Source organism: Nycticebus coucang, chromosome 14, assembly GCF_027406575.1.
Source record: "Nycticebus coucang isolate mNycCou1 chromosome 14, mNycCou1.pri, whole genome shotgun sequence".
Lineage (NCBI taxonomy): Eukaryota > Metazoa > Chordata > Mammalia > Primates > Lorisidae > Nycticebus > Nycticebus coucang.
This window is the reverse complement of record NC_069793.1, coordinates 11,161,768-11,184,960: the sequence shown is the minus strand read 5'-3', so window position 1 is coordinate 11,184,960 and position 23,193 is coordinate 11,161,768. Positions and strand designations below refer to the sequence as shown.

The 23,193-nt window shown below is 45.9% G+C and overlaps 1 long non-coding RNA gene across 2 annotated transcripts; it reads right to left on the bottom strand.

Annotated features, from left to right (window-relative positions):
• Window positions 1-715: 715 nt before the first annotated feature.
• On the bottom strand, window positions 716-23,029 carry LOC128565677 (uncharacterized). 2 transcript variants are annotated; one of them, XR_008374311.1, is made up of 3 exons: window positions 22,821-23,029; window positions 7,223-7,397; window positions 716-3,394 (listed from the first exon to the last, which is right to left on the bottom strand). It is a non-coding gene; the product is annotated as an uncharacterized LOC128565677 (long non-coding RNA). The 2 variants fall into 2 exon arrangements; XR_008374310.1 differs by lacking the exon at window positions 22,821-23,029 and adding an exon at window positions 11,030-11,491.
• Window positions 23,030-23,193: the final 164 nt, after the last annotated feature.

Here is a 23,193-nt window from a genome sequence, read left to right as displayed (position 1 = left end):
CCTGTATCTATTCATCCTCCCTAGCGACCAGGTATTGCCCCTAAATGGAATCACCTATATTCCTCATCTCCCCCACCCCTCTAAAATGGGGATGTATACATTTCTGTACCCCACTGGGATGCTGGGGAATCATTTTGTGATTATCCTCCTAAGCACAGTAGGTAAGCCTTTCTCGTATTCATCTACTTTATTGTGAATTGATCTTTCAGCAAACTTTTGGGAGGGAAGGGTAGTTGCCCTCACCCCTACATGTCCAAGTGCCACTCCCAGGTCTCTGTGCCTCTTCCTTGCCACCACCACACACCTCCCCAGACTGGGCTCAATGCTTCTCAAAGTGTCTGGGCCAAAGGACCGGGCTGTTTTTCTTCACTGCCAACGTGTCACACATCAATACTTCCGGGTAGCACTTTAGGAATTGCTGGGAATATCTCAAAGAATATGTTTTTTGAAAAAGGACTGAGGAGGTGCCCATAGCTCAGTGGGTAAGGCACTGGCCACATGCACCCAGGCTGGCGGGTTTGAACTTGGCTGGGGCCAGCTAAGCAATGACAACTGCAACAAAAAAATAACTGGGCATTGTGGTGGGTGCCTGTAGTCCCAGCTACTTGGGAGGCTGAGGCAAGAGAATCGTTTGAGCTCAAGAGTTCGAGGTTGCTATGAGCTGTGACTGTTATGCCCAGATTGTGAAATCCCCAAAGACCACCAGGGAGCCGAGTCCGGTGCAAAAGCAAAAGAGCCTTTTATTGCAGCAAGCTCGAGCTTGGGCTCCCGGGGGGCTCTGCTGCAGCGGATCCAAGCCAGGAGCCCCAAGCTCTGGGGTGGAGGGTTTTTATAATTTGGCACAGCAGGCAGGGCATACAGAGGTACCAGGTATAGGACACTTCAGGATTGGCCACTGGGTGGCCTGATCCAGAGTGTGGGTTCTGATTAGGAGGTGACCATCTTGTGATTTCGGAGAATTGCCTGGGCTTACTAGAAAATGAAACTTACAGAACAAAATGGTGGAGAAACGAAACTTAACTCCTAAGATGGTGGTGGAACTTCCTAAGATGGCATTAGTTCAGTTCTCTCATTCCCCTCTGCCTTGTGACTCCAAGGGCCCAATCATGGGACTGGCACCATCTGTGTCTTCTCCAGCCCCACCCCCCATCTGGGAGAGGCTGATATTGGCTTCTCAAAACTAACAATTGTACTGCCCCTATCGTTCTCGTACAGAAGTGATGAGCCTATTGAAGCGGGGGCCTATAGTTAGGAGTAGGAGTAGTAGCACTAGGGGACCAGCCAAAGCTGATATCAGAGTTATCAACCAGGGGGACCAACTGAAGAACTCATACCAGCTCTGTTCACTTTCTCTTTCTAATTTACACTTGTGCACACTCTCCCACACAAGGGCCATTGATTCTTTCACCACTCCTGAGTGACCAGCATAGAAAGAGCATTCCTCTCCTAAGGCAGCACAGAGCCCTCCTTGTTGAAGGATTGATAAGTCTAGTTCCCTTCAGGTAGACACCCCAGTCCCAGCCCTCGCTAAACCCTACCCTAATAACGCTGAGATGTTCAGTGCGGTAATTATTTCCCGCTTCCTGCGTGGGGTTGGGTTTAAGAATCTCTGCAGTACTGTGCCCTCTTCATGGTAGATTATTTTAGGTATTAACTGTACCAGGACACAGTAATCATGATTCTGATTTAAGACCTCCGCGTGTATACATAGGGCTAATCCTATGGAGCAGGCCCAAGAGGCATTGCTTGAGGGTATTAGATACCCAGTACCATTCCACTGGGCGGTGGCATTGCATAGGTGTTGGTGGGAGATAGGCACTTTCCTGATGCACACGCCTTTCCCTACTACTATTTAAAGGGTAAGTCTAGGGTGGTTCTGATGCCATTGGCAAGCCGTGGCTTCCCCAGAGGTGTAGTTCCCCAGAATGACAATGCCCTCATAATAAGGGGGTTTTACACTAAAGCAGAGCCAGCAGGCCACTGTCAGATCCAGCCTGGTTAAGTTTACCACCTGGTATGTATTCGTGAGTAACTCCCAGGTGAGGTCCAGGAACTCAAGCTGGCTCCTGGAAGAATTAACTGACAGGGCTGTTTCAGGGGCACAAGTTGTCAACTCTGGGAGAATCTGGGGGTCTGCTAGGGGCTGGAGAATTCGGTTGGGGCCAATCCAGGTAGGTTTTTCTATCAGTAGACTGTACACCACTCTCAGTCTAAAGAATCCTCCTTGGGCGGCACCTGTGGCTCAGTCGGTAGAGTGGCGGCCCCATATACCGAGGGTGGCAGGTTCAAACCTGGCCCCAGCCGAACTGCAACAAAAAAATAGCTGGGCGTTGTGGCGGGCACCTGTAGTCCCAGATGCTTGGGAGGCTGAGGCAAGAGAATTGCTTAAGCCTAGGAGTTGGAGGTTGCTGTGAGCTGTGTGATGCCACGGCACTCTACCCAGGGCCATAAAGTGAAACTCTGTCTCTACAAAAAAAAAAAAAAAAAGAATCCTCCTTATAGCCCATTCGATCCACGGCATAAAGGCGAAGTCCCTTTAGGCAGTTTTTACCGGATTCCCAGGAGGGGGCCTTTTTTCCCACATCTGTGAACTGAATGCGCACTGGGTAGCAGAGTCTCCATTTCCCTTGAACCCCTGTCTTGTGGCAATTGTTCCTGCCAGTTCTATCTGACCATGGATGGGGGCTCCTTTTCACTATTATCAAATCAGGAGCTTTAGGGGGTTCCCACCAGATCTGGCCCGTGGAGACACAGCTCCAGTGTTGACAAAAATAATGGCGTTTTCCCCCACACTTGTAATAGTGTGGCCTGGATATACATAGTAAGAGCTATCCCGTGCTGTCCATGAGCTATATGTCAGGCCTATTATCTGGTCCAGGTCCACAAATAAATCTGGGAACCACGTGTCCCTAGGGTGTATCCCCCAAGTAGAATTTAACAATGTCCACTCTTCGGACCGGACTCCAGAGATAGGCCCCCCAAAGATCTGCCAGGTTACATTATAAGGTTGGTGTGGGTTCGAGCAGGGGGAAGCACACAAGGGAGTACATACGAGCAATAAAATCAGCATGGAGCAGGTGGAGAGCGCTGCAGCTTGAGTTTTAAAGGATTGCCTCTGTCCCGCTGAATCTTTCATTGTGGGATGAAGTCTTCCCAGATGGTGAATGGGTCTGCAAGTTTGACATGGGTGTGGTGTAGCCAGGAGGCAACCGTCCACTCTAAGGGCAGTTGGTGTCGTCGGGACTACAACATAGGGTCCTTTCCCGCAGGGTTCCAGTGTTTCCCGGCGGTGCCTCTTCACATAGACCCAGTCGCCAGGCCGGAACTTGTGGGGGTCAGGTATGGGGCCCGCTTCATAAGTAGCTTGCAGGCAGTTCCAACATTCTTTTTGTACCTGTTGATAACATTGAAGGGAGAGAAGGAAATTTTCATCATCTGCTTCAGTTAACATTGCTATGCAGGTATTGGGAACAATGGGTGGTGGTCTCCCATAGAGTATTTCGTAGGGAGTAAGCCCAAGCTTCTAAGCAGTTCCTGACCCGATACAAGGCAAAGGGGAGGAGAGCTACCCAGTCTCCGCCAGACTCGAGAGATAATTTAGTCAAGGTCTCTTTTAGGGTTCTGTTCATCCTTTCTACCTGACCTGAGCTCTGGGGCCTGTAAGCACAATGTAATTTCCAGGTTGGTCCCAGGGCGGTTGCTACCCCTTGGTTACCTGAGATACGAAGGCAGGGCCATTGTCTGAGCCAATCAGGGCTGGCAGTCCATACCTAGGAAGGATGTCTTCCAGCAATTTCTTTGCCACTGTCTGGGCAGTCTCATCCTTCATAGGGAAGGCTTTGGCTCACCCAGAGAAGGTGTCTATAAAAACTAAGAGATATTTATACCCATACTGTCCTGGTTTAATTTCTTAAAATCTACTTCCCAATACGCACCAGGTTTGTTTCCCCGCTCACGGTTTCCTTGGGCAGTCGGCCCAACCCTGCTGTTGGTGAGCTGACAAGCCTTGCAAGCACTGATTACCTGATCAACCTTGGTGTCTAATTGTTCAATCTTGATCTTTGCATGGTGGACTAAGTCCTTCAGTCTTCTATTGCCCATGTGGGTGGGCTGGTGCATGTGCTGTAGCACTTTCATCCCTAGCAGTGCTGGGAGGATGGTCTTTCCATCAGCAGTGCACCACCAGCCATTGTGCTGTGGAGGGTTGTGTGCTTGAGGAATAGTACAAAGCCACGCCAGGTATTCTAGGGTGTATTCAGGCTTCTCTGGCAGGAGTGGTGGCCCAGGGTCTGGCAGGCTAATGGTCAAGGCTTGGACTGCACTGAGGGCTGCCTCATCTACCCAGTGATTACCTCTGCCCACTGAGGTGATGGGCCTCTGGTGTCCTGGGCAGTGGATAATGGCCAACTTTCTTGGTAGCCAGATGGCGGCCAGAAAATCCAGTATTTCTTGGTTATTCTTGACTGCCTTTCCTTCCACTGTCAGCAGCCGTGGCAAATGCATAATGGCTATCAGTGTACATGTTGACCATTTTCCCTTTTCTCAGGACTAAAGCTTTGGTGAGGGTGATAAGTTCAGTTCGTTGGGCAGAGGAGCTGCCCGGTAGTGGCTCAGCCCATAGAGTGTCTGTTTCGGAGACTACGGCCACTCCTGTGTACCTGTGTCCATCCTTCATGAAGCTGCTGCCATCTGTGAACCAAGTCTCTTCGGCGTCCGGCAATGGTTGATCAGTCAGGTCCTGGCAGAGGCTGCGGACCTGGACTAGTATGTCCTGGCAGTGGTGGATCGGTGCCTCTACATCTGGACTGGTAGGAGAGTGGCAGGATTTAAGGCAGCACTGGGCAGGAACTGTACCCATGGTGGATTCAGTAGCAGACTTGGGTAGTGCATCAGCCGTGCGTTACTCATCCACCGGTCTGGGGGCTGCTTCAGGACTCCCTCGATAGCATGGGGGGTGGTTATTAATAGTTCCTGTCCTAGGGTGTGTCTATCTGCATCTTTTACCAGGAGGGTGGTGGCAGCTATGATACATAGGCAAGGAGGCCACCCCGTTGCTACCGGGTCTAGCCTCTTAGACAGTTAGGCCACGGGACGAGTCCAGGGTCCTAGAGACTGAGTTAATACTCCCTTGGCCACCCCTTTATGTTCATCCACATACAAATGAAAAGGTTTTCTTAGGTTGGGGAGGCCCAACACAGGGGAAGTCAGCAGGGCAGCTTTGAGTTCCTTAAATGCCTGGTCCATGTCTGCTGACCATTGAAAGGGTTCTCTCTCTTTTGTGGCTTTGTATAGAGGCCTGGCAATCTCAGTGAACCCTGGCACCCACAGCCGGCAGAATACTGCCGATCCTAGAAACTCCCGCACCTGCCTAGGGTTGGTGGGGGTAGGGATTCCTAGCACAGTCTGTTTTCTGGCCTCGCTCAGCCACCTCTGGCCATTTTTGAGTACATATCCTAGATAACTTACAGTCTGCCGACAAATCTGGGCTTTCTTTGCCGATGCTCGGTATCCCAAGTCCCCCATAGTAACAGCAGATCTCGCGTGCCTTGCAGGCAATCTTGTTCATTGGCAGCTGCTATCAGAATATCATCCACGTACTAGAGGAGGGTTAGGCCGGGGTGTAGCCTGCGGAACTCATCTAAATCTTCATGTAGAGCTTCATCAAAGATAGTTGGAGAGTTCTTGAAGCCCTGTGGTAGACAGGTCCAGGTCAGCTGTCCACTGATACCTTCCTCCGGGTTGCTCCACTCAAAAGTGAGTATGGCCTGGCTTTGTAGCGCTAGGGGCAAGCTGAAAAAGGCATCTTTCAAGTCTAACACTGTGTACCATGTCTGAGTTGGGGCCAAAGCACTCAGGAGCGTGTACAGGTTGGGCACAGTAGGGTGTGTATCCCTAACCCGCTTGTTGACTTCCTGTAAGTCCTGCACTGGATGATAGTCACTAGTGAGGGTTTTTTTGACAGCAACAAGGGAGTGTTCCATGCTGATTGGCAAGAGATTAAAATTCCTGCTTTTAAGAGGCACCTAATATGCGGAAGTATTCCTTTCTTTGCCTCTGATGCCATGGGGTATTGTTTTACTGCCTGGGCTCTGCTCCAGGTTTGAGCTCTACTATAATTGGGGGCCGATGAATGGCCAATCCTATTCCTCCTATCTCCGCCCATGCTTACGGCTGAGAGCAAAGCCAAACATCAATGTCAGACTGCACTTGTGGTGATTGCTGGTGGAGTTTGTATTCATCCTCCAACCGGACAGTTAGGACTTGTATAGGGTGCACTTGGTTATCTGTGATCTGGGGTCCGTCCTGCTTGAAGGACATCTGGGCCCCAATTTTATTCAACAGATCTCTGCCCAGTAAGGGGTACAGGCAGTCTGGGATGACCATAAATGCATGGGATACCCAGCCCATGCCCAAATCCACAGTTCTTCAGGTAGTCCATGAGTACTGTTTCATCCCAGTTGCTCCTTGAACCCAAGACATCTTTGTGTCCTGTTTACCCTGATCTGCTGTAAGTACTGAATGTTGGGTGCCTGTGTCCACTAGGAAATCTACTGGTGTCCCCTCCACTTTGAGGGTTACCCTGGGTTCAGGGAGGGATGCTGAAACCCTGACCCCTCTAGTCACTCAGGTCCCCAAGGTCTAGGATGTGAGTCTTACCATGGGAGGTGGGCTTGCCAGATCTCCTTTTAGGACATTCTTTGGCCCAGTGCCCCATCTCCTTGCAGTAGGCGCACTGGTCCTTTTGTAGTGGCCGGCATCCCCCCCAAGGTTTCTCCTCACCCTCCTGTTGGTCGCTGTAGCCGAGCCTGCTGGTCCTGAGGTTTGGCGGTAGTGGCGGCCAGCAGGATTTTAGCCAGGTCTTGAGTTTGCCTGGCCTGGTCTGCTTCTCCTCAGGGGTCTCTCTGTTGTTATATACTTTCTCAGCTACTGCAAGTAAATCTTGTAAAGACTTCTCAGCCAGCCTGTCTATTCTCTGGAGTTTCCTTTTTATGTCAGGGGCAGACTGGTTAACAAAGGCCATGATAACTGTAGCCTTGTTATCCTCTGTTTCAGGATTCATGGGTGTGTAAGTATGGAATGCTTCCATGATCCTTTCCAGGAAGGCAGCAGGGGACTTATTTTTCTCCTGCTGCACGTTCCCCACCTTAGCCAAATTAGTCGGCTTACTGGCCACTTTCTGGAGACCCCTCATTAGAGCCTGGCAGTAGACTCGGAAACTCACCTGACCTGGTCCCGTATTAAAGTCCCACTTAGGGCGGGTGAGGGGAAAGGCAGCATCAATCTCAGCGGGGTTGGTAGTGGGAGTCCCGTCTCAGCCCTTGACCGACTTCTGGGCCTCCGACAGCATTCTCTCTCTTTTCCGTGGTGAACAGCACCTGACAATCTTCCCAAGTGAGCTGGTGGGTGAAAAGGACAGAATCCAAGAGATCAATTAGTGCAGTGGGTTTTTCAGAAAACCTAGGATTCTGCATTTGCCACTTATACAAATCACTAGTGATAAAGGGCCAATAATGAAGAGTCTGAGCCCTGCCCTCATCCAGGGGACTCATGGCCCTCAAGGGTAGGACAGTCAAGTCGGCTGCCGCCTCTAGGTGAGCTGGCTGTCTGGTGAATGGTGGACTCCCAGTGACAGGTCTTGCTGCCCCTGCTTGAGCGGCCAGCTCGCCCACCGCCACCTCTCCAGGGGGTGAGCGTTTGACCTGCAAAGGTCTAGAGGTGGGGGGAGTGATATGGAGGAGGGCAAAGTAGATCTTGGTCTGAACTACCCTGCAAGACAGGGTAGAGAGGCACGGAGGGCTTAAGAGGTTTCTCAAGGGGGGGGTGGGGGGGATAATTAAGCACTGTGAGAACTGAACTGCTCTCACTTATGTCTGCCGGGGGCAGGGGCAAAATTGCTTTCAGCCAGGGAGCGGGGTCTTCTACTAGGTTCTGCCAAGAAGTGATGCACGGGACCTGGTTGGGGTGACTGGTCTGTGGATGATAAACGATGTCCTTAACCTGGAAAATAATGAGGAGATGAAAGGTCCCTTATGGAGGCCAGCCAACATTGAAGGTTGGCCACTTGCTCCTACAGAAAGTAATCAGTTTAGCTTTTTTCACCACAAGTCCCAAATCTTGAGCACTAGTTTTAACCCCTGAAAAATGATCAAGGAAAAGAGAAAGGGAGGTCGTCTGAGTCTGTCCCACATTGGCAGTCAAAGTTGCCCTGTTGTGGCCAGCCACACTAAAACACCAACAAAACACAAAACACACAATACAATGAGGACACACAAGACCAACGATCCACGGAAACAAAACTAAAAATGGGACGATGGTCCCTGACGGTGCTGCAGGAGCAACCCGTTACGTCCGTCCAAAAGGACCACAAGGGGAACTGTGTTCACACCATGCCCTGGGGATTCCACGTCCCAGTCCGGAGGGGTCAGGTCCCTTCCAGAAGGGGCTGGGACTTCTCCTTGGCACCCTTGGCCAGCAGCCTCCAGCACATCCGCCTTGACTTCACGCCGACAACCCTTTACAGATCCCGGGTTTCAAAAACAACCACAATGACTACAACAAGACAGACACTGACCACTTAAGGGCCCTTCAGGTCAGGGTCCTCAGGGAGTCTTGGGGGAATCCTGGACGAGCCCCCAAATGTTATGCCCAGATGGTGAAATCACCAAAGACCACCAGGGAGCTGAGTCCGATGCAAAAGCAAAAGAACCTTTTATTGCAGCAAGCTCGAGCTTGGGCTCCCAGGGGCTCCGCTGCAGTGGATTCAAGCCAGGAGCCCCGAGCTCTGGGGTGGAGGGTTTTTATAATTTGGCACAGCGGGCAGGGCGTACAGAGATACCGGGTATGGGACACTCCAGGATTGGCTGCTGGATGGCCTGATCCAGAGTGTGGGTTCTGAATGGGAGGTGACCATCTTTTGATTTCAGAGAATTGCTAGGGCTTACAGGAAAATTAAATCTACAGAACAAAATGGTGGAGAAACAAAACTTAACTCCTAAGATGGCGGTGGAACTTCCTAAGATGGCGTTAGTTCAGTTCTCTCATGACGCCACAGCACTCTGCTGAGGGCAACATAGTGAGACTTGTCTCAAACAAAAAAAAGGGTTTACTGGGAAGATGAAGTTTTTAAAAGGACTTACAAAATACAAGCCCTCTTCTCATTATTAGATTCAACAGACAAAAAATTATACTCCCAAATTGCCATGAAACTTTTTAAAGAATTTCTCTTAACTTCTATTATTTCTTCTCAGACTGGCAACCAACACTTCACAGCTGGGTTCCCATTGCAAGAACACAACGTGTGAAGCACTGGTCTAGCCCACCTTGAAATAATCTGCCGTGTTTTAATAAAATACATTGTTTATTATAAATCATATAGTAATGTGTTTGTGATAAGAAAAATAGCATTGATCCTTTTGCCAATCCCACCTCCCCCCAGCCAGCTCTCCTCCCCTACTCCCCTTCTCCCTCCAGCCCAGTATTGAACAGGATGGCTTGACCTTCTTCTATGAGTTAATTTATCTCTATGTGTTGCAACTTCCCCAGAACAGATGGGAGCGGAGCCAAGAATTCCTGCTGAGTAGGCGTACAGCCTGCTATCCGTATCTTGGGGCAGAGGCGGTTGTCAACTGCTAACCATAGTTAATGGTAGTTAAAGTTGTGGGAGGAGAGATAAGAGAGACTTATCTTTTGCTAAGCAACAGCAAGGTGTGTTCCAGCTCCAGGTGCCTGCAATTCACTCCCTGTGGCAGGCATGGGTGCCGCTATCCCTGCAGCCACTCCATCCTCTCCCACCTGCCTTCTCTCTTCTGAGGACTCCACATGACCTCTGGCTTTCAATTTTTGCTTGGCCACTTTCGTAACCTGTTGCTTTCCTAGTGACCCAACACATGGGTTCGTCTGCGTGGCCCTGCCCTGCCCATAGTGGATTCAGTCTCACCTTCTTTCCTTCAGTGAGCCCTCAGTGGCCTGTAGTCTGACCCCTTAATGGCCTGTGGTCGGCAGAACTATAAAGATAAGGCCAGAATGGCTAAGCACCTGTGGCTCAAGTGGCTAAGGTGCCAGCCACATACACCTGAGCTGGCGGATTGGAATCCAGCCTGGGCCCGCCAAACAACAATGAAGGCTGCAACAAAAAATAGTTGTGGCAGGTGCCTGTAGTCCCAGCTACATGGGGGGCTAAGGCAAGAGAACAGCTTGAGCCCAGGAGTTGGAGGTTGCTGTGAGCTGTGATGCCACGGCACTCTACCTAGAGAGACAGCTTGAGCCTCTGTCTCAAAAAAAAAAAAAAAAAAAAGAAAGAAAAGAAACAAGGTAAGCCCAGAAGATAGGCATTGTCTGAAGTTCAGTGAGGAAACAGACTTAGGATGTGTGTCACATGTTACCGTCAAGTCCTACAAAGTGGGACCACCTCATTGTCCCCTGGGGAAGCTGGGGGCAGGGGAGTGGGGCTCAGGCAGGGAGGGACTCACAGTGAGCTGGATACCTAACCGTGCTCACTGGGTACAGGGAGAAGTGTGGCAGAAATTGGGTAAAGGGTATGTACAGGCTGAGAGCAGGGCTGGCTCAGAGACATGCTCAGGCACAGAGAGGTTGGAGCTTTGGGTGTCCCCATCACTCTCGTGAGACTCCTTCGGGAGCTTTCTGCCTGGTCCACCCACTTGTCCCTTTAAGATCCACTCTCAGCAGCCAGAGTGATCCTTTTAGAAAATAGCTCAGACTTGTCACCACTCTGCTTCACCCCCTGCACTGGTTATCTATTACAAGTAGAATAAAACCCAAACTCCCCACCTAGCCTCTGGCCTTTCTCTTAGATCCGTCTGGTACCCTCCTCCCTGGCTCACTTTGAGGGACAATGGTGCTGGACGGTAGTGCTGTTCACTACCATCTGGAATGAAGGAGGAAGAGGTCTGGAATGAAGGAAGGGCAGAGGGTTCAGGGGTCATGGTGACCACAGGAATGCCACTGTCCCCAGGAAGGAGGTATCCACAGACTTGTTTGCGTGAGAAGATGAAATATTTTCACTTTGCACCTGCTGAATTTAAGATTGGGCATCATCCATCCCCACTCTCGCCCAAGTTCTCCCAAGGTAGTTCAACCGAGTGCCCGAGTCCAAAAAAACAAAACAACCTACAGGGAAGGCCTTCCCTGTTTGCAATCTTGATGCTATTGTAGCTACAGCTGCCAACAGTCACAGTCTCAGAAGAAATGAACGCAACCACTTGCCACTTCTCCACTGCTTTTGTCCTCCTCCTGGGGTCCAGAAGACTCTTGCTGTCTCCCTGAGTCCCCAAAGGGATGAGCTGGCGGGTTCGAATCCAGCCGGGGCCTGCCAAACAACAATGATGGCTGCAACCAAAAAATAGCTGGGTGTTGTGGCAGGTGCCTGTAGTCCCAGCTACTTGGGAGGCAGAGGCAGGAGAATTGCTTAAGCCCAGGAGTTGGAGGTTGCTGTGAGCTGTGATGTCACAGCACTCTACCCAGGGTGACAGACTGAGACCCTGTCTCAAAAAAAAAAGAAAGAAAGAAAATCACTGGCTTACAGATACACAAATCCAGGATGTCTTTTTTTTGTGTGTGTGATTTTTTTTTTAAATTTGTATTTTATTTCAAATTAATATGAGGGTACAATTTTTTATGTTACATTGTTCTCACTTCCAGGTAAAGTTCCATTTGTAAAATAGCCCCTTATCCAGGGGGCATATTATATATCCTTACAATGTGCACATTAGTTGAGATCCCACCTCTTGCCTCCATTCTTCTGCCAATTGTCTTCTCCACTCCTCCCACTCCCCTCCTCCCGCCCTATACCCCATTCTAGACTACATTTGTGTTTTATAGTTCATATGAGCATGTACTTTTATATATTGATTTCATATTTGTATAGAGTACATAGGATATTTATTTTCCCATTCTTGCGATACTTTTCTAAGAAGAATGTATTTCAGCTCCATCCAGGGAAATGTAAAGATGTAAAGTCACCATCTGTTTAATGACTGGATAGTACTCCATGCTATCCATATACCACAGTTTGCTGATCCATTCATGGGTTGATGGGCACTTAGGTTGCTTCCACGACCTGGCAATTATAAATTGAGCCTCAGTAAAGATCCTGGTGCAAATGTCTTTGTAGTAAAATGAATTTTGTTCTTCTGGGTAGATGCCTAGTAATGGGACTGCACGATCAAATGGAAGGTCTACTTTTAGATCTTTGAGGATTCTCCATACTTCTCTCCAAAAAGGCTGTATTAGTTTGCAATCCCACCACCAGGAGGTCTTGAGTAAACGGGCTAATGGCAGCTATATTACAGTTTGCTTTGATACATTTCAGAGACAGGAACTGCAGATAAAATCATAAGTCAATACATGGAAGGTGTACATTGATTTGGCTGGAAAAGGCAGGACATCTTTTTTTTTTTTTTTTATTGTTGGGGATTCATTGAGGGTACAATAAGCCAGGTTACACTGATTGCAATTGTTAGGTAAAGTCCCTCTTGCAATCATGTCTTCCCCCATAAAGTGTGACACACACCAAGGAGGCAGGACATCTTGAAGGGGGGGGGGGTGCTTATAGATCAGCGGTGGATTTAGAGATTCTTTAACTGGCAATTAGTTGAGAGTTAAACTTTTCTAAAACTTTGGAGTCAGTAGAAAGGAATGTCTAAGGTAAGATAAAAAGTCTGTTAATGATAGAGCAAGCCACAATATACGAACTCAAAGTCATCTGTTAAGCAAACTGATGGCCTTCAGCTATGACTTAACTTTTGCCTGGCCTTAGGTCCTGTTTATAATTTAGTATCTTTTTATTTATTTATTTTTCTTGAGAAAGAGTCTTACTCTGTCGCGCTGGGTAGAGTGTGGTGGCGTCATAGATCACAGCAACTTCAAACTTTGGGCTTGAGCAATTGTTGCCTCAGCCTCCCAAGTAGCTGGGACTACAGGCGCCTGCCACAACCCCCAGCTAGTTTTTCTATTTTCAGTAGAAATGGGGTCTCGCTCTTGTTCAGGCTTGTCTCATATTCCTGAGCTCAAGTGATCCATCCACCTCAGCCTCCTACAGCACTAACATTACAGGTGTGAGCCACTACCCCCAGACTAATTGAGTATCTTATTGTCACAAAGAGTCTGTTTTATTGTCTTATGATCTCTCCTTTAGCATTAATGTTGGTCAGTTGTTGTATCTAAACTCCAAAGAGAAGAGAGCATGAGGAGGCAGGTCTAACCTCTTTTCCCTTCAGGGCTGGGAATTCAGTTTTAGGATTTTTCCGAGGTCTCCTTGGCCAAGAGCAGATCTGTTCAGTGAGTGGGGAGCCTAGGATTTTACTTTTAGTTTACATCAGAAAACAGTCTACTTACTATTATTAGTTTGTTACAAAGGCTACATCTCAGGAAGAGATGCATAGGGCAAAGTTTTCAAACCTCTTTGTTTGGAGTTTTTATGGATTCCACTATACAAGTTTGGACAACTAAGTTCTTGAACTCATCCTACAAAAAGTGCTAAGTACCTCATTGCTGAATATCACTATAGTCACCTTCGAAGTACTCCCCTTGGTCATCTGGTGACCATAGTGATATTCAGGAATGAGATATATAGTACTTTTTCTAAGATGAGTTTGAGAACTTAATTGACTGACCTCATATTTACATGTTGATTAGATCATTTGGCTGTTGGTGATTGACTCTCTGGCTCCTGAAGGTCAGAGTGTAGAGAAGAAAGTCCCAACCTCCTCTAAGCATAAGGTTGCTTTCTCTGGCAACCAGCCTCCCTCCTGAAGCTATTTGCCCCCCCACCCCCAAGAGTTGCCTTATTAATATAAACTCAAGTGTGGTTCAAAGGGATTCATTATGAATTAACAAAAGATGTTCCTCACCCCATCACTCAAGAATTCTAAGTGTTGTAGAAACTCTGTACCAGGGACTGGGATGAAAACCAAATATACATTTCTTATAACATCAAAATACCATGGTCTGTCTAGGAGAGCACATTATAAATCCTCAAGAATATCAAGGATCACTGATATTTCAGGACCCAGCTTGACTTTTTTTTAACCAGGAAGTTGCGTTTTTTGTTTGTTTTTGGCTGAGGTTGGGTTTGAACCTGCCACCTCTGGCATATGGGGCCAGAGCCCTACTCCTTTAAGCCACAGGTGCTGCCCAATCAGGAAGTATGTTTAAAAAAAAAATCAAATCATATATCTTCATTTGGGAGTTTACCCTAGCTATGGGACAAGTCATTTAACACTTTAAGTCCTCTGTTTCCCTATCTATAAAATAAACAAATTGACTACATGGCAGCCATGCCCCCCCCCCAAACAGTCCTGAACTCTGACCCTAGACAATAGAAGGCCTGGAGTCCTGGCTCCATTGCTTGCTAGCTAGGTACCTCATAAAGCTATTAAACCTTTCTGTGTCGTAGTTTCTTTATCTGAAAAATGATGGTGATGATAGAAACTAACTCACAGATTACTGTGAGGATTCGATGTGTTAATTGAAGAAAAGTACTTAGAATAAGGTACAGCACATAGAGACCACTCAAAAGCACTTGCTTATTGTACAGCCAAACAGGAGGCCACCAAGTGTCCATCAAGAGAAGACTGGATAAACACAATGTGGTATGTACATATGCGCACAATGGAATATTATTTACTATTAAGAAGGAAGGAAATTGTGACACTTGCTACAAGATGGATGGACCTCCAAGACATTAATCTAAGGGAAATAAGCCAGACACAAAAGGGCAAATATTTTATGATCTCACTTAAATCAGGTCCCTAACGCAGCCAGGTCATAGACACAGAAGACAGAATGGTGGTTGCCAGGGGTGGGGAGAGGAGAGAAGGGAAGTTAGTGTAATGGAGTCAGCTCAGTTGGGAAGATGGAAACTTCTGCAGATGGATGGCGCTGATGGTTGCACAGAGCTGTGAATGCACATAACACCACTGACCTGTACACTTAAAAATGTTAAAAATGATAAAATTTATGTTATGTTTATTTTATCACAACTGGAAAAAGTATTATTAGCTACTGTGATCTCTCATCTCAAACAGCTGGAGGATTTCTCTAGAGGGGAGGCCCAGGCAATGCAACAATTGCCTTTTGCTGGGTAACTGTGCCAGAAGCAGCTTATATTGTGCTTCCCTGCGCTTTCTCAGTTACAGTAAGTTACCTTCACCTTTTTAAAATCCAATCCTATCTTTGTCATATGGAACAGATGCCCTTGATGGTACGTTGGGGTCAAGAATAGCTGGAGGACAAGGAATGACAGTGCCAAGCAGAGGGACCCTCCAGGATTGTTCGGCTGGGACTCCAGCTATAGCCATCACTGTCCTAACCTCTTGGCTGCTGCCCTGGAAAACCGAGGTTACCTGGAAGATCGATGCCTGCTGGGGAATTTCACACGTGGGTTCTCTTGGGGTCTCCTCAGATGTGTGTCAGGTAAATGGTAGATCCAGGAAGAGGGATACCAAGGCCTTACAGCCCCATTTGTACACCTGGCAAAGACCTTTTGACCTGGGAACTGTGGGTATTGGCTACACTAATCAATCTAATTACAGGTTATGCCAACCTTGAGATCATGCAAAGGAACCTCAATTCATTTTTTTCTCTGTCAATACAAGTACCTGGTGGAATGGAACCCGTCCTCAACCACAGGAAAAACACATTCTGCTGCTTCTCCTGTTGGTGAGTCAACTGGACACAGAAAACCTCTGTGGAAGTTTAAGAACTGTCTTTACTCAGGTAAAGTCATTAGGAAGAATTTTTATCTTTCCTGGGTGACATAGTAGGGCAATATTGTAATCACACCCTATGGTTTGATTGCACAGATGGGATTCTTGCACCTCATAGATGATGCTGACACTAACCCTCATGATGTCAATGCTTGTCAATTCACCCAACACTATGGACGGTTCATAAGCCAGGCTTCTGCACAGGGGGTAGCTCACTTGCGCCCTTATTAAACTGCCAGATACTAAAGATTATATATGGACAGACTGAAAGTCTGCACTGACTTGGTTAGGGGTTGAAACCAGGCCCTACAACTGCCAGAACTAGACATTTTATACCTAATATTTCACAACATGTTTCCACAGACTGGCAGGATACTCCACTCCTTCTCTCATCTAGATGGTCAGGACACTATGGACTTGTGGAATTGATTATCTGATACCCTTTGTTACCAGTACTCCACTTTAAGTGCCAGGAGATCACATGTGTAATTTAAATGTAATTTAAATCTCGTCATTCATAAAGTGGTACCAGACAAGATATTTTACATAAAAAAAATATATATATATATTGTTTGTTTGTTTTGTTTTGTTTGGGAGACAGTCTCATTCTGTTGCCCAGCTAGAGTGCCATGGCATTGTAGCTCATCGCAACCTCAAACTCTTGGGCTCGCTCAGTTGTTTCTCCTGCCTCAGCCTCCTGAGTAGTTGGGACTACAGGTGCTTGCCACACATTTGGCTAATTTTCTTCTTCTTTTTTTTTTTTTGAGACAGAGTCTTACTCTGTTGCCCTGGGGTTGATTTTCTTCAATTTTTATACAGAAGGGATCTCTCACTCTTGCTTAGGCTGGTCTCAAACTCCTGAGCTAAAGCAATTCACCCACCTTGGCCTCTCAGAGTGCTAGAATTACAGGCGTGAGCCACGGCACCCAGTCTTAGATGTGGTATTATAAAAACCCATTGTATATCACAATTATAACTTCTTTTTGGTGTTCAGGACTCTTTTCCCAGCATTCGGAACTCATGAGATTCCATGAGAGGAGAACAAGAGTTCAATATTACTGCAACATTAGGAGCACCGCAGTTGAAAGTCAACAGCCTAGCTTCTGTTGTTTTTCGAAATCACTGAGTCCTGCACACTGTGACGGCCCACAAAAAGAAGCCTGCATGATTAGTGGTGAAAAATGCTTCTTCCATAAACTGTCCAGTGTTAACTGGAGACTGAACTATACCACTTTAAAGACAAGGTATTCTCCATCAGATCAATAAAGACCTATTTCCAAGAATGGGAGACTCATTCAATGGAGTGTGGGGAAATGTGCTTAGATCTGTTCTTTTTCTACTTATTTATTCCCATTCTAATCTGTTCTTGTCTCTCTTTTCAGATCTCTTGTTACTTGAATACTAAACCAAATCTCTCGCTCTCTCCATAGCCACCTATTCAGGCTTTCTTTTTTTTCTTTTTTTTTGTAGAGACAGAGTCTCACTTTATCACCCTCGGTAGAGTACCATGGTGTCACACAGCTCACAGCAACCTCCAACTCCTGGGCTTAGGCGAGTTTCTTGCCTCAGCCGCCCGAGTAGCTGGGACTACAGGCACCCACCACAATGCCCAGCTATTTTTTTGTTGCAGTTTGGCCTGGGCTGGGTTTGAACATGCCACTCTTGGTAAATGGGGCTGGCACTCCACCCACTGAGCCACAGGTGCCATCCTCAGCTTTTCAATGTATGAAACTTCTAGGGAAGTTTCAGACAGGGGAAATGAAAAACTCAAGAAATTTCACCCCCAAATATGACTCCATATTATAAAAAGTACTTCGAATTAAAGGCCCTCAGAGAGCAACAGGTCTTTGGAAGGGGCTTTCCCTCTGTCCAACTTGAGGGACCCATCAAAAGAACTGACCTCCCCCACCCTTATCTCAATATATTGTGGGAAAGAAAATCAAGAATATAACCAGACCTGGCCCAAATCATTTAAAATATAATACATGTCTCTTGGGTTAATTTACAAGTAAATCAACTTCTATAGCCCTGGGTAGAGTACTGTGCCATCATAGCTCACAGCAACCTCCAACTCTTGGGCTCAAGTGATCCTTTTGCCTCCGTTTTTCTATTTTTAGTAGAGATGGGGAGGGGGTCTCACTTTTGCTCAGGCTGGTCTTGAACTCCAGCTCAAGCTACCTATCCTCTTGGGCCTCCCAGAATGCTAGGATTATAGGCGTAAGCCCCCTTATCCATTCATCCTCCCCAGCAACCATTTATTTCCCCTAAATAGACTTACCTATATTTCTCATCTCTCCCTTCCCTCTAAAAGGCAGATCATAAAAATATCTGAATCCCACTGGGATACTGGGTACTCACACACTGATTCTCCCCAAGCACATGATGGTAAATAAACTTCTGCCTCTTACTAATCTGCCCTAATTGTTGAGCATTACTCTTTCAGAGAACTTTTGGAATAAAGGGGAAGTTTCCCCCTTACACCTACAGTATAATATGTTTATGTTGTTCTGACCAATTTTGTACAAATCATAATTGAAATGATTCATCTCAGAATAAAAATTTTAATAACTAATACTTTATAGTTAAAAGAAAAAGTGTTCTCTCTCTCTCTATATATATATATATATATTTGTCTCTGAGAATTATAATACACACAGTCCCTGAGTTACAAACATCCAACTTATGTAAAACTCACACTTATGAATGCAGGTTATTACAGTAAGTCCCAGAGTTACAAACATAAGACTGATACCTGGGGAACACTTTTACACTGCTGGTGGGACTGCAAACTAGTACAACCTTTCTGGAAGGAAGTATGGAGAATCCTCAAAGCACTCAAGCTAGACCTCCCATTTGATCCTGCAATCCCATTACTGGGCATCTACCCAGAAGGAAAGAAATCCTTTTATCATAAGGACACTTGTACTAGACTGTTTATTGCAGCTCAATTTACAGTCGCCAAAATGTGGAAACAGCCTAAATGCCCACCAACCCAGGAATGGATTAACAAGCTGTGGTATATGTATACCATGGAATACTATTCAGCCATTAAAAAAAATGGAGACTTTACATCCTTCGTATTAACCTGGATGGACGTGGAAGATATTATTCTTAGTAAAGCATCACAAGAATGGAGAAGCATGAATCCTATGTACTCAATTTTGATATGAGGACAATTAATGACAATTATGGTTATGGGGGGGGAACAGAAAGAGGGAAGGAGGGAGGTGGGTGGGGCCTTGGTGTGTGTCACACTTTAGGGGGGCAAGACATGATTGCAAGAGGGACTTTACCTAACAATTGCAATCAGTGTAACCTGGCTTATTGTACCCTCAATGAATCCCCAACAATAAAAAAAAAAAAAAAGAAAAAAAAAAAAAAAAGACTGATACCTGACTCACACTACGAACAGAGGCTATAACAGGTAATAGGTAAATGTACTCATTCCAGCTTACATACAAATTCAACTTAAGAACAAACCTATAGCACCTATCTCATTCATTGTCTGGGGACTGCCTATAAGCAATTAAAACTTTAAACATATATTACATAAAGACAAAATTACATAGTAAACTGGATTCTATACATGAATTCAAGAAGAAAAAGGAATAATACAAAGTTTTATTATTGCTAAAGAAGAGCTGAAGTCTGGGCATAGTGGCTTGTAATCCTAGCACTCTGGAAAAGAGAGGAGGGAGGATCACTCGAAGCTAGGTGTTCAATACTAGCCTGAGCAAGAGTGAGACATCATCTCTATAAAAAGTAGAAAAATTGGCCAGATGGATGGTGCTCACCTGTAGTCTCAACTACTCTGGAGATTGAGGCAGGAGGGTTGTTTGAGCCAGGAGTTTGTGGTTATGGGGAGCTATGATGATGCCACTGCACTTTAACCTACCTGACAGAGCAAGACTCTGTCTCATCAAAGAAGAGCTCACTCTCATATTTATAAAATGGATGATGACAGTGTGAAAGTTGACTATACAAATTGGGTCATTCTCATCATACCCAAATAAGGCAGAGTCTAAGAACCATGAGAAAAAGCACGTGGGGCACATAGCATGTCCTCCAAGAATTAACTGCAAGTCCAGCTGCTGAAATCATCTACTGTGACTTTAAGACCAGTTTCACTCACTGCTGTCACTCATCTATGAGAGCTTGCCAGCTCTCAAAAGCTTTTCTAGTGCCAGTGAACTTTCAAAACAATACATGACACTTCTCTTTTTTTTTTTTTATAGAGACAGAGTCTCACTTTACCGCCCTCAGTAGAGTGCCATGATGTCACAGGACTCACAGCAACCTCCAGCTCTTGGGCTTCCGCGATTTTCCTGCCTCAGCCTCCCGCCACAACGCCCAGCTATTTTTTGGTTGCAGTTCAACTGGGGCTGGGTTTGAACCCGCCACACTCGGTATATGGGGCCGGCGCCCTACTCACTGAGACACTTCTAATAAAACCCCTAACCTTCTTTGTTCTTTGAACCTACCTAACACCACCTGGTCTATGTATATGCCCCAAACTGCAATTCTGTGATTCTCAAATAAAAATCTTTAATTTAGAACTTTGTCTCATATTAAATCAAATTGGTATGGTATTTTGATGCCACTGATACATGTAAAAGAGTGACACAAGAGTTTTATTTTAGAATGTCAAAAATTACAATACATTAACATTTACATCATTTGCAACTATTTAAATAAAAATAATTTAGAGGTTTAGGTTTTCTTACTGTATTCTAGAGCAAACCAATTTGAAGACTGCTATTCTAAGACCTCTGGACTTTCTCCTACTGTCATGGGGAGCAACAGATGACAACTCCCCCCTTTCGGACAGATATTTTCTAGTCCCTAATCCCTAGCGATGGATTCCTTAAAGAGGAATCCCTAATCTGACAGAGAATCTACCTTTTAGGTCCCCTTCACCTTTGTCTCCAAGGGATATGGCACTGGAGGGTTACAGTGCCCATGAGGGAGGGGGCTTCCCCATTGCTTTCAAGTAGAACATTCTGTCACAGCCTTCATGCTAATCTCTACCTGTGACTTCTGCTGTATATGTCAGTGTCAGAAATCAATCTCTAACATCCCAACATTGTAATGATATACATATAATCTACCAAACTGCAAACTCTATGCGGGCAGGGTTACATATGTGTCTAGAACACAGGGAAATTCAAAAAGTTACTGAAATAGAATTAGGGCAGCTGATGATATACAGGAAGTTGTTGGTTTTGAACATTCAGAGCCAGAGATAATGGGCTGAAAATTCATGTAAAACATAAGGGCAAGTCTAAGGAGTGTCTAGAACACAGGGAAATTAAAAAAGTTACTGAAATAGAATTAGAAGGGCACCTGATGATATACAGGAAGTTGTTGGTTTTGAACATTTAGAGCCAGAGACAATGGGCTGAAAATTCATGTAAAACTTAAGGGTAAGTTTAACTAATTCACTTTTTATAGGATAGGCTCTCTGGTATTTGAAGGTAGTTAAGTAAATCTCTTTTCCCCATGTATTTTCCCTGATCTCCTAAACTGTTCGTCTAAAGATGTGAGGTTTGATTCCAGTTCCCTATTATTCTAGCTATAGTATCATTATAGGTTTCTTTATCCTTTGTTTGTGTCAGATAGAGATAAAGCCTTGTAACTTGTTGGGAGAAGACAATGTATAGAAAAGTGCCCAAAATAAGGTTGGCCACAGAGTGGGAATTCAGGAAATGCTAGGTTGGAGAGGTTTGAGCACTTACTATCCTGATTATTCTTTCCTAGGTTGAGCTCCACAAGGTCAGTTTTCAGGATAGACACATAAAGGCCTCTAGGGCTGGGCAGAGTAGAGCAAGAATTTCCTTCTCCTTCAAGGGCTTTCCTTCCATGTTCATGCCTCTAAGTTTGCTTTAACATCATTGGCTGCCTTGAAACTCATTTAGGCACTACAGGACATCTCTGAAGAAGAGTATATAGTAAGAGAGACCTGTGGGCAAAGAACTTGGAGTTTGCTTACTGTTCTGGGTAAAAAGAGTGGAACTAGATCAACTGTCATATTCTGTCAAGAAGTGTAGAAAACAATTCAGAATAAAGCAACAACACTAAGTTTAGGAGCTGAAAAGATGATTCAGCTTTACCGTCTTTTAAAAAAATGTGGTGAAAAACATGAAACATAAAACTTGACCATCTTAACCATTTTTTAAAAATATATCTATTTATTTTGTGACATACATATATATATATATATATATCACAGTGTACATGATTGTTTGTTGTTGCAGTGATTTAGCTGGCCTGGGTTGGGTTTGAACCGGCCACCTTTGGTGTATGTGGCTGGTGCGGTAACCACTGTGCTACGGGCACTGAGCCGATCTTAACCATTTTTAAGTGCACGATGTTTCACAACAGATCTCTAGAATGTTTTCATCTTGCAAAACAAACTCTATACCCATTGAACAACTAACACCCCTTTCTCTCTTCCCCGTAAAAAGTAGAACCACCATTCTTTCTGTTTCTAAGAATTTGTTACTTTTGATACTTCATGTAAGTTGCATCGTGCAGTATTTGCCTTTTTGTGAATGGCTTAGTTGACTTAGCAAAATGTCTTTGGGGTTCATCCATGCTGTAGCATGTACAGTGTTTCCTTTATAAAGGCTAACAATATTTCATTATATTAAAAAATATCCACTTATCTGGTGATGTACATTTAGGCTGCTTCCACCTCTTGGCTATACAGTGAGTAATGCTGCAAACCACACGGATGTGCACATGTTTTTGCTATTTAACTACCTTGTTTTACAGTCAGTGATCACCCTGACTCACAAAGTGACTTGTCTAAAGCAGAGCTTCTCAACAGCAGCAATAGTGGCACTGAGAACTGTCCTATGCAACTAGTGTCAGCATCATCCCTAGCCTTTACCCGCTAGATACCAGACTCCTCTCCCAAATGGCGGGAGAAGATGGGAAGGCGGGGCGCAAAGCCTTCTCAGGTAGATAATCACTGCTGTAAAGATACAGCCGGGCCTATACGAGTGGGACTCAGATTACTGTAGCCCAAGAGATGGTGGAAGGCTGTACACACATACACACCCCGCAGCAATTTACAAAGCGTTGTCTTTTTACCTTTCGGAAGCGGCAGAGATCGGAAGGCTGTCACCTTGTGAGATTGAGAAAGTTGGACTCAGAAATGATCAAGAAGAGGAATCAGGTGAGCACAGCTTGCGGCTCCGGTCCACCCAATATCCCGCTTCTTCTCACGTCCTGGTGGCCTTCGCGGTGCACTCTGGGACGCGAAATATCGATCCGCGGGTCCCGCCCGCTTCTACCAAAGCGCCGCCTTCCTCCCTCCAGCGACTGCCGCAGCTACCGGAAGGAGGCTTAAAGCGTCTACGCTTCCTTTCCCCGCCTCTTAGTCGTGCAGATTGCCAATCCAGGCAGCCAATAGAGAGCCTGACTGGTGTTTCCTGTTATCTGATTGGCTTAGAGTTTTGCAACG